This window comes from Silene latifolia, chromosome 3, assembly GCF_048544455.1.
Source record: "Silene latifolia isolate original U9 population chromosome 3, ASM4854445v1, whole genome shotgun sequence".
Lineage (NCBI taxonomy): Eukaryota > Viridiplantae > Streptophyta > Magnoliopsida > Caryophyllales > Caryophyllaceae > Silene > Silene latifolia.
The window spans coordinates 138,578,094-138,591,045 of record NC_133528.1 but is presented as its reverse complement, the minus strand read 5'-3'; positions in this window follow the sequence as shown (position 1 = coordinate 138,591,045).

The following is a 12,952-nucleotide window of genomic DNA, read 5'->3' as shown; positions in this document are numbered from 1 at the left end:
GGTGTTAGTAACTGGACCATTAGTTATAGGGCCATTCTGAGAAATACTTTGATACGGACGCCCCGAACGAGTAAGGTGGTCTATATCTTGATCATCGCTAGCTTTGACAATATCCTCACTAACTTTGACTAGATAGTGTTCAGTGAGGTATTCATCTTCATCGTCATCGGCCCATATTCCATTGACGATAGTAAGCTCTCTCAATTTGATGATCTCGGCTTTTAAACTGACTATTTGATCGAGTAGACTATCAACCATGGTGACTACCTCTTGCATTGTAGCATCTCGAGATAGGTTTAGTGGCACACTTTCCTTGGTATGCTGTGTGGATTGCGGAGGGATGCTACTACTTCTTCCAGTTTTGAGACTTGCAAAATCTTTGCCCATGCAATAAAATCAGCGATGGTAGGAGAAATGGTGGAATAACTCCCCTCATCTTCTAACGCATGAATCTCATTTTCGATTGGAGAAGTGAGGTGAGAAAAATCCAAGGTGGATTCTTCAACTGTAATCATCAGAACTCCAAGAGGATTCTGAGTATTGTTAGGCTTACCTCGAGGAGGTATAGGTAAACGGCCATCTTCGAGCATGTCCTGAAGCACATGTTTTAGCTTGAAACATTTCTCTGTATCGTGTCCCTTACCTCTATGATATTCACAGTATGCATTTTCGTCCCAGAACTTGGACTTCTTTTTTGGGTCAAGTGTAGGTCCTATGGGTTGTAGCTTACCCTGTTTCATCAATCTTTTCAGGGCATTGGAGTATGTATCGCAAATGTTTGTGAACTTCCTTTGTGGATTATTCTTCTTAGATGATTCGACAAGGTTAACCTCATCAGTCTTGCTAGTAGAGCCATAAGAACGACTCGCCGAGCCCTGATATCCACGACCTACCGTTTTGGACAAGAGTGTTGGAGTAGTGTCCTCCACAATAAGTGCGTTTACATAATAAATCTCGTAAAAGGAATATCAGGGATTTATTTATTTATTTGTCAGCTGGTCATCGTTAATCGGTAATGATTGGCTGACTAGAGTTTGACATTACTGTCGTGTGACGGCGGTGATCAGCTGATCCCTTTAGGTCACACCTATAGGATGACGCCCAAATAGAATAAATTAATTGTTTGTATGAGATACGAGATAATTAATTCCTTGTATTATTTGACTTTTAATTAGTTACGTAAATGTATTATTTGATGACGGGTTACGAACTTGGGACAAGGAGATTTATTATTTAATTATGTGATATTTAAATAATAAATTTATTAGAATTTATTAATTAATTGTTAATTAATTAATTTTATACGATATGTGTATATGTTTTGAGGCGGAATTAATTAGCTATAAAATTTTACAAGAGGTTGTAAAATTAGCTAAATGGGTTAATATTGACACATTGTATGTTGATAAAATGGTCTTATGATTGCTTAATAGTTAAGTAGTCATTGGTAGTTAATTTATATTATTTAAGTGTTAAATAAATTAAATTAATATTTAATTATGTAAGATAATTAAATATAAGACTTATAAGCATTTGTGGGGCAAATATCGAAAACCGAAATGGACCAAAAGTAGTCCACATATACTGGTTTTTTGAGGACATCACAAGTGTCCTTTAGGTGGATTTTCCACTTATAATTGTCCCCTCAAATTGCCTATAAATACCATTAAAACTCCACCATTTCTCTAGTTGGAAAAATTTGAAGAAAAATTGGTCTAGGTTCATATACAGTACCGAAAGACCAAATTTTTCTTCTTATTTTGTTCATCGTTTATATCAAAAACATATATAAATATTAACTAATAATATTATCAAAGTAATAATATTTATTAGTACATCAAATATACAAATAAACAAGGTTTACTACTACATATATCTAGTTAGTATTATAGTAGTATTTTGGGTTGATTCTTGGGTGCATCCGTAGGAGACCATCTTTTTGGTGGTTTGTTGTCTTGGAGGATCATCCATTTTCATATCTCAAGAACAACATCAAGGAAGGAGTCCTTGAATTGTGCCCAAAACTTGCCTTATACTCCCTCCCATTCATAATAAACCTCCCCATTTCCTTTTTCGGTTATTCACAATAACCTCCCTATTTCCTTTTTTGGTAAGTGTTTGTGTGGTCCAAATTTAATTGTATGGTGGGGTAGTGTATTTGTGCGGTCCAAATTTAATTATATGGTGGGGTAGTGTGTTTCCTTAATTTTTGTGCCAAAATGAAATGGGAGGTTTATTATGAATGGGAGGGAGTACAATGTAAGGAACTTTTGTCTTAAGATGGTTTAATACCATCTTTTATACTTTTATTTGCATGCATGTAGATTTAGACCATTTTAAATTAACTTGTAATTTTAATATCATAAGATGAGGATTAATATGGTCTAAATAACAAACAAGTGGTATCAGAGCATTGTTAAATACATGCATGTTGTCTTAAGACGATTTTAGTAATTTATGAGATAAATTAATAAAATTGATATTATGTTACTAAAATTAGTTTTATCACATAATATGGTCTTGCATGTAAATAATCTGGTCTTAGAATGATATGGGATAAAAATTTTGATTTTTGTTAATTTATTTACTCTTTATGGCTTAAAATGGCATAAAATTGGTTAAAAATGCATTAAAATTAATTAAGAATTAATTAAATTTGGTTGCATGTTAATTTTATGCATGTTTATTTAGAAATAACCACTTGCATGTTCTATTTATGAGATAAGTAGATAATTTAAATTAATGTGATTAATTTAGGTTGTTTATTAATTTTTATTTGATAAAAAATTGGTAAATAATGGTTATTTTGCAAATAAATATTGATTTAATTTTTGGGCTTGAAATTTTTTAATTTTTAGCTCCTGTAAAATGTTCCGAAATGTATAAAATTTAATTTTAAAGTTGTTTCAATTTTTATGGTTTGGTTTAGAATTAAATCGTAAAAATTGTCCGTTTATCGATTAAATTGTGAAATCGTTTTAAATAAATTTTAAAAACAAAAATTTTCACTTGCATGGAATTTTTGGTGTAAGACCAGAATTTTCATGGCTTTGAAATTTATTTTTCCATAAATTTTTAAATTAAATGGAATTTTTGTATGATAATTGTGAATTATTATATCATTTTTGTCATAATTGTGTTTTAATTCCCATATAAATTCAAGATAATTGTTGAGAATAATTATTTTGATATTAGACCAGATTAGTATGATGAGTAAGTCTTAAAATTGTTTTAAGAATTGATTATGAATTTTTATTGGTAAAAATTCCGTCAAAGCAAGCTCAAATGATCGTTGTTGGTAAGTTAGACGATTTGGCATGTCATTTTTCATAATGCATTTTATTATTCATTTGGATGAATGTTTTTTTTTTTGCATTATATTAATTTAATTTTTCCTAATATGGCCATAAGTAGAAGTTGGTATTTCCCGTAATGTAAGGGAATATCGACTTGTTTTGTAATTAATTGCGATTTCGTATCTCCTAATTTGTAATTAATTAATAGTTTTTATTTTAATTTTATTACAAATTGTATAATAGGGTATTGTTATGTAATTTAATTATTAGTAATTAGATGAAGCATCTAAAGACGGAGTTTTCATGAAGACGGTGTTTTCGAAAAGGCGTTCCGAAATCCTAAAGAAGGAGGCCAATTTATGAAGACTGAAGGGACCAAGGAGTTGGTTTCCGAAGTGTAATAATTTTAGTTAATTAGATTAACTAGGTGGCCATATTAGGACTTGTTTGTTTTAATTCTTATATGCATTCATGTCAAATCGTCACTACATGTTTTATTTTTGTTGTTATCGATTTAATTGTCTAGCATTCACCAATTTAGTTCACTTAAAAGTGATAGACAATTAAATTGATAATATCTCTCACATTTGTTTAAAATTGAGATTAAGCCTTACCAAATAATAGCACCTATGAATCCCTTCTTCATTAGAGGTAAGTTCGGATTACTGAGGTACACTCTTTTTACGTTGGGTAAGTAGGGTAATAAAAGTTATTACGCGTGAAAATTGGTTGGACTCAACGGGATAAATATGGGTTGAATCGGTCCACCGTGCCCATATTTATTCTGTGGCTAAAAGATAGATTTTAAGAAAATTCGTCGACCAAGAGTTATAGTAGTAGAATCAGTCAAAGTTGTTGACTCACCAAATTTATATAAATGTGGGTTGAATCGGTCCACCGTGCCCGTGTTTATATAAAATTGGATCTTGGAATTATTTATATAATTCAGTGGGAGATCATTATATAAATAGGAACTTGTTAAAATAGTTTCACAAGTTAAAAAAAAAATTGACGATAAATGTTAATCTTTCCTTTATTTCCTTTGTAGTAATCACGATGACTTCTACTAGTGAAACCGTCACCATAGCTAGAGATTCATGGCTACATTCTTTTATGGACAAATATGTATTAAAAGCCGACGATAGTAATTTTAAAGATTGGGAGGAACAACTTCGATTAGCTGCCGCAGGTGATGGCAAATTACGCTACCTTGTCGATCCCTCTCCCCCTTCACCTAGTACTAGAGCCACTGCCGATGTAAGGGAGGCTTTTTCAAATTATCAAAAGGAATCCGCTGCAATTAAAAATGTTTTGATTTTTTCAATGGATCCTGCTTTACAAAGGCAATGTGTCAAGTTTTGCGATGCATATAAAGTATTCTCGAGGCTTTAAACTATGTTTTTCAAGCCCCGAGAATAATTCAATATGACACCGCAGTTCATTTCTTTGATGCTAACCTCAAAGATGGTCAACCTGTAAGTTCACACGTACTTAAAATGATTGAGTACGTGGAAACTTTAGAGGGGTTGGGATGTAAGATCCCCGACGAACTAGTGGTGGACCGAGTGCTCCACACTCTCTCTCTCTCTCTCTCTCTCTCTCTCTCTCTCTCTCACGTCAAAGGATTTACCCAATTTAGGGTAAATTATAATATGACAAACATGAGAAAGAGTTTACATGAGCTCCATTCTCTGCTTGTACAAGCAGAGAAGGACATGGGATTGAGTGGGAGTACAAGGAAAGATGTGCTTGCGGTTAACGTGAAGGGGAAGAAGCAATTTAAGAGGAACGCAGGTAAGAAGCCCGTTCAGGTGGAGGGCAAAGATAAAGCAATTGCGAATTGCTCTACCAAGCCTAAACATATAAAGGGTAATCCTCTTAAAGACATTTGTAATTATTGTAATAACAAGGGACATTGGAGACGTAATTGTACAAAGTACCTGGATGACATAAAAGCTGGCATTGTGAAGCCGACATATAATTTCTCAACTGAATCTTTTATGATAGACATAAATTATGCTTCAAATACAACTTGGGTATTAGATACTGGTTGTGGTTCTCACTTGTGTAATCATTTGCAGGGCCTAAAAAGCATAAGAAAGCTAAACAAGGGTGATGTCTATCTCCGAATGGGAAACGGGTCTAAAGTAGCTGCCGTCTCAATAGGAACTTATGTACTTAGTTTAGCTTCGGGGATGGAGTTGCATCTTAATAATTATTATTTTGTACCAACGCTATCTAGAAATATAATATTCGTATCTGCGTTAGACACAGAAGGGTTTTCCTTTGTAATTAAAGACAAGTGTTGTACTTTTTCCCTTAATGGGATTGTATATAGTCAAGTTATTTCAATCAATGGTATTTATATTCTAGATACTTGCAACGATGTTTATCATTTAGATAATAAAAGACTCAAAACAGGTGATCCCGATCAATCTTATTTATGGCATTGTCGATTAGGACACATCAATGAGAAGCGCATTAAAATACTAGTGTCGGCTGGTGTAATTAAACCTTTTGATTTTGAATCATTTGGTACATGCGAATCTTGTCTTTTTGGCAAGATGACTCGTTCACCTTTTCTAGGAAAAGGATCTCGAGCTAGTGAGTTATTGGGTTTAATACATACCGATGTATGTAATCCAATGACAGTCACTGCTAGAGGTAATTATGATATTTCATTACTTTTATCGATGACATGAGTAGATATGGGTATATCTACTTAATGAGGTATAAAAGTGAAGCTTTTGATAAGTTCAAAGAGTTTCAGAATGAAGTAGAAAACCAATTAAATAAGAAGATTAAAGCATTACGATCAGATCGTGGTGGGGAATATTTAAGCTATGACTTTAAAGATCACCTTAAAAACTGCGGTATTGTATCTCAGTTAACTCCTCCTGGCACACCACAATTAAATGGTGTGGCTGAAAGGAGGAATCGAACTTTATTAGATATGGTTCGATCGATGATGAGTCAAACAGAGTTACCTAAGTCATTCTGGGGTTTTGCCATTTTATTTGATGTACGATCACTTAATAAAAGTCCCACTAAAACAACTGACAAAACTCCATATGAGATATGGAAAGGGAAGGTCCCGAATCTGCGATACATGAAAGTATGGGGTTGTGATGCTTATGTCAAGAGCAAGTCTGATAATAAGCTTGCACCTCGTTCTGAAAAATGTATTTTTGTAGGCTACCCTAAGGAAACTTGTGGATATTACTTCTACAATAGTAACGAGAATAAAGTATTTGTTGCTCGTGAAGTTGTCTTTCTAGAAAAGGAATTTATTTCTAGAAGACGGAGTGGGAGAAAATTTGAACTTGATGAAGTTCAACAGCCACAAACTGATGTGACAGTGCAGGAAGATGTTCCTTCTATGTCTGAATCGGTTATTGTTCATGTTGAACCTAGAAGGTCAGAAAGGGTTAGTCGCCAGCCTGATAGATACCTTGGTATTATCGAGGAAGATGGTGACTATGATGTTTTACTTTTATAAAGTGATGAACCCAAGACCTATAAAGCATCTATTACGAGTTCTGACTCTAAGCTATGGCTCGAGGCCATGCAATCCGAAATGGATTCCATGTATGATAATCAGGTATGGGTACTGGTTGACTTACCTAAAGATGTTTGACCTCTTCAGTGTAAGTGGATATTTAAGATAAAATCGGCATGGATGGACATAAAGATGTCTACAAAGCTAGATTGGTTGCAAAAGGTTTCACTCAGGTTCATGGTTTACACTATGATGAAACTTTTACACCAGTTGCTATGCTTAGATCTGTTTGGATAATGTTAGCGATTGCTGCATTTCATGATTATGAGATATGGCAAATAGATGTCAAAACCGCTTTCCTGAACGGGTTTCTGGAAGAGGAAGTGTTCATGACACAACCTGAGGGTTTTGTGGATCCTAAAAATCCTAACAAAGTATGCAAACTTAAGAGATCCATTTATGGTCTTAAGCAAGCGTCAAGGAGTTGGAATCATCATTTTGATCATGTTATTAAACAGAATGGGTTTTCTCGAAGTGTTGAGGAACCATGTTTATACATGAAGTTTAGTGGGAGTAAAGTTGTTTTCTTACTTCTTTATGTGGACGACATATTACTCATTGGGAATGATGTTGATATGCTTGCTTCTGTTAAGAAGTGGTTGGGAAATCACTTCCAAATGATAGATTTGGGAGAAGCTCAGCGCATCTTGGGTATCCGGATCTATAGGGATAGATCCAAAAGGATATTAGCATTGAGTCAAGAAGCCTATATCGATAAGATTCTTGACCGATTCAATATGAAAAACACCAAGAGAGGTTTTCTACCTATGGGCAGTGGGATCACTTTGAGTAAGTCACAGTGTCCTACTGAGCCTAAGGATATTGAACGCATGAAATCGATTCCCTATGCTTCCGCTGTTGGATCGATCATGTATGTTATGATGTGTTCTCGTCCTGACGTCTCGTATGCTTTGAGTATGACGAGTCGTTTTCAGAAAACTCCAGGTGAGAGTCACTGGATAGCCGTCAAGAATATTCTAAAGTACTTGAGAAGGACTAAAGATTCATTCTTAGTGTTCGAAGGAGAATCTGAATTACATATAAGAGGTTATACGGATGCCAGTTTCCAAACCGATGGGGATGATTTGAAATCCCAGGCTGGTTTTGTCTTTTTTGTTAAACGGAGGGGCGGTTTGCTGGAGAACTTTCAAGGAGTCTGTGACTGCTGATTCTACAACGGAAGCTGAGTACATTGCAGCCTCTGAAGCTGCAAAGGAAGCTGTTTGGATTAGGCAATTTTTAGAGGGACTGAAGGTAGTTCCTACCGCCGAGGATCCTATCACTTTGTATTGTGATAACAGTGGGGTAATTTTTCAAGCAAAAGAGTCCAAGTCTAGTAACAAATCTAGACATGTACTTAGGAAATTTCATGTAATTAGAGATTTAATCGAAAGGAAAGAAATTACAGTTTGTAAGGTTGGGACAGCTGACAACATCGCTGATCCTTTAACCAAACCTTTGTCTCAAGCTAAACATGATAGTCATGTAGTTTCGATGGGGTTAAGACGAATGCCAGAACTGTTGTAAATTATATGATATGTAATAATCAAAATATTGTATTTATTATTTCATATATGATAAGTTGCATTTATCGTTATATTCAGTTTTATGTCTGAATTTATATACTTTGTTTTCTCCAAATAGATTGTAAAGACAATGTCGAACCCTATTAAGTGAACTGGATTAACATTATATTTTGTCCCTAGTTACTTAATGAGGTGACGTCTCGGAGTGACTAGATTGTAAGGCCATAGATGACAGGTTCGACTGTCATATGGTCATAGTGATGACTGGTCGATTACATAGGCATATTGTGAGACAATTTGTCGGACAGTGATGTTTATAGAGTCCTTTTGTTGCTAGGTCGTGGCGAGGATTTCTATTTATTCCTTCGAGTCAATTCTTTAGACTGGTGACTATTTGTTTGAGTTGGTACGGTTTTCCGGTGGCTTTGGTTTTTGTTCTAGGTCGCACCGTAAAAGGAGGTCGATGAGCATTTACTGGGTCATTGTGATCTGTATCGAATGAACAAAATAGGTCAACAGGATTGTCCTTTTAAGTCATATTTTATCGCAAGGCCACTCGAGGAGAGACGACTGTGAATGTGTGGCCACGCTCGGATGCGATCGATAATAGATTATCCGGTCAGACAGTCATTCTCCTGATCGAGAAAACCACTTTATGATATGATCACGTGCAACAACGACCTGAAAGACATCTTGCATTGAGTGGGAGATATTATTGGACAAGAGAATTGGTAACGCACAATTGTGTCGGACAAGTGGGAGATTGTTGGAGGAGTGTCCTCCACAATAAGTGCGTTCACATAATAAATCTCGTAAAATGAATATCAGGGATTTATTTATTTATTTGTCAGCTGGTCATCGTTAATCGGTAATGATTGGCTGACTAGAGTTTGACATTACTGTCGTGTGACGGCGGTGATCAGCTGATCCCTTTAGGTCACACCTATAGGATGACGCACAAATAGAATAAATTAATTATTTGTATGAGATACGAGATAATTAATTCCTTTTATTATTTGACTTTTAATTAGTCACGTAAATGTATTATTTGATGACGGGTTACGAACTCGGGACAAGGAGATTTATTATTTAATTATGTGATACTTAAATAATAAATTTATTATAATTTATTAATTAATTTTTAATTAATTAATTTTATACGATATGTGTGTATGTTTTGAGGTGGAATTAATTAGCCATTAAATTTTACAAGAGGTTGTAAAATTAGCTAAATGGGTTAATATTAACACATCGTATGTTGATAAAATGATCTTATGATTACTTAATAGTTAAGTAGTCATTGGTAGTTAATTTATATTATTTAAGTGTTAAATAAATTAAATTAATATTTAATTATGTAAGATAATTAAATATAAGACTTATAAGCATTTGTGGGGCAAATATCAAAAACCGAAATGGACCAAAAGTAGTCCGCATATACTGGTTTTTTGAAGACATCACAAGTGTCCTTTAGGTGGATTTTCCTACTTATAATTGTCCCCTCAAATTGCCTATAAATACCATTGAAACTCCACCATTTCTCTAGTTGGAAAAATTTGAAGAAAAATTGGTCTAGGTTCATATACACTACCTAAAGACCAAATTTTTCTTCTTATTTTGTTCATCTTTTATATCAAAAACATATATAAATATTAACTAATAATATTATCAAAGTAATAATATTTATTAGTACATCAAATATACAAATAAACAAGGTTTACTACTACATATATCTAGTTAGTATTATAGTAGTATTTTGGGTTGATTCTTGGGTGCATCCTTAGGAGACCATCTTTTTGGTGGTTTGTTATCTTGGAGGATCATCCATTTTCATAGCTCAAGAACAACATCAAGGAAGGAGTCCTTGAGTTGTGCCCAAAACTTGCCTTATACAATGTAAGGAACTTTTGTCTTAAGATGGTTTAATACCATCTTTTATACTTTTATTTGCATGCATGTAAATTTAGACCATTTTAAATTAATTTGTAATTTTAATATCATAAGATGAGGATTAATATGGTCTAAATAACTAAGAAAGAGTCCTTTACGGATGTCATTTTCAATCCTTGTTCCTAGTACTGTCAAATCTTTGAAAGACTTTATGTTTTGATATCTCAAATGGTTCGCATAAATGGGTCTCAGATTATCCACGAATTTCTCCACAAGAGTGGCCTCGTCTGGGCGTTCGACAAGTTGTGTGCTAGTCTTCCTCCACCTACTTAGGAAGTCGGTGAAACCTTCTTTTTCATTTTGGGTAAGAACCTCTAAAGTACGCATGTTGACTTGGATCTCAGCGTTATCCGCGTATTGCTTGGTGAATTCGATTGCGGCATCGGCCCAAGTAGCAATCTTCTTATGCTCCAGAGAGTAGAACCATTGCTTAGGAATAGTGTCGAGAGATGAAGGAAAGATCCTTAAGAACATCTCAGGTTAGATGCCTTTGATAGACATGTAGTTCTTGAAAGCACGAATGTGGTTTAAAGGGTTTTCATGCCCCTTGAACTTTGGAATGTCAGTCATGTTGAAGTTGGTTGGCAATTGACCGTTCACGGCCTCATACTTGCGATTATTTTCCCTCTTGATATCATCTCCCTTAAGGTACATTAGTTGTTCCTCCAAGTATTGGAGTCGTTTTTCAGCTTCAGTAGGACCTGTTGGAGGGTTGATTTCTTGTGGTCCAACAAAGGATGGAAGGTTGTCATGTACGATCTCGCTAGGAATGTCATCTTCTGTAGGAGGGAGTCTAGTTTCGACAGCAACAATTCGGCCTTCAATGGCGTTGAGGCGATCATAAGCTTGGTCTTGGCCTGTTTGGAGACGGGCGAGCGCGGCTAGGATTTGATCATTACCATTCGAGGGTTGTCCACTGGCACTCTTGGTACTATTTTCAGGAATCTTGGAAACTGGATAAGAGATTGACGATGAATCAAAACATGATCGAACATTCTAGCACACTTACTCGAAGAAAAGACTTGACTCATAAAGTGGGAGTGTGCCACTTGTGTTAAGTGAGGTTTGAAAATGACAAAGTTTTGAAATGTTTGTCCTAACAACGGTAGTGTAGTTATAGGAGTGATGTCTCGAAATGAGGTTTTGAAATGAGTTTTGAGGCCGGAATTTTGACTCAAGATTTGGACAGAGTTTCGACTCATTTTGGGCTAATTTAGGCCATTTTCGAAAGTGTTTACATTTTAAAAAGATTTTTTTTTTTTGATTTTACAAAATTCGTCATGGTTTTGTTTAAAAGAAAATGGTGATCACATATGATACAAGCATACATACAGGCATTATAACGGTATGCTGAGTGCATTTAGAAGGGTTTTGGCTTAAAAGGGTGGGTTGTCATACCAAGCAATCAAATCCTGGTCTGTGAAGAGGTCCGTGCCAAACAAGAGTAAGGTCGGTTCCTAGTCCATTTCCTTGAATAGTGAAAGCCCTTGATACAAACATGAGTAAGCATCACGGTATTGTTGACGTCAATTGTTATCCATCCTTAGGCCCAGATAAGAATTTGGACCGTCCAGACGGGACGATTGGTCGAATGGGTTGGGTTGGCCTAGGAAGGCCGAATAAAACGACCAAAGAAGGTCGAGTAATGAAAACCGACAACTGTCTCATATAAACTATTCCCTAACCTTGTTCAAGTTTCACCCTTGGCAATACGTAAGTGTATTACTCCCCAGCGGAGTCGCCAAACTGTGGACACGGGGGCGCTTCGGAAACAAGTGTTTGTATTTGTGGAGTCGCCACCAATTTATTGTGGAAAATTGGAAACCGTTCGAATACCTCGCGCCATGTCAAGACACAAAGTAGTGACATAGACACCAAGAACTCGTTACCCTTAGCATTCTATGTCTAGAATGACTCTCGTGGATACCAATGAATACGGATGTTCACAGAGATCTGGAGTAAGGGGTGAGGGTATGTATTAGGAAGTCCTTTTAATGAACACCTAATCCCGCCTGCCTCGATAGCGGCCTCTACTAATGATTAGGGAAATCGTTTGTACTCGATATGCTGTCAATTATATGCATGCAATGCAACATCCACAGATTAGTCCTAGCATGTGAAGATTATACTAAGTCGGTGAACATATATTTAGCATTCAATTATGTCGAAGTAGGGCTTAGAATTAATTACATATGAAAACAAGTAAATAATCATCCAATACAATAAATAAATAAGTGCAATAATTAAAATTACAATAATTACAACGGATTAATTGATTTACGTCAAAAATACATTTAAGACGGATAATTTGAGAAAAATGGGAGAAAATAAATAAGGTTAGAAAACACGGACAGATTAAGAGTGATATTACGATTAATAGTCGATTAATACGTAAACTAATGAATTAGGTCAAAGCAAGAACAGAAGTTCAGAGACATGCCTCAACCCAGAACAGGCGCAACAATGCTGCGTCTCTTGGAAGAGGCGCAGTGGTCACTGCGTCTGTTCCTGAGGTGAGTTCTAGCTGTGAAGTCAGAACTGCGAATTGTTAAAGTTCGTTGGTAATTTTAATGGTTGATTATGGATAATTGACTCGGATGAAAGTGATTTAACGCATTATG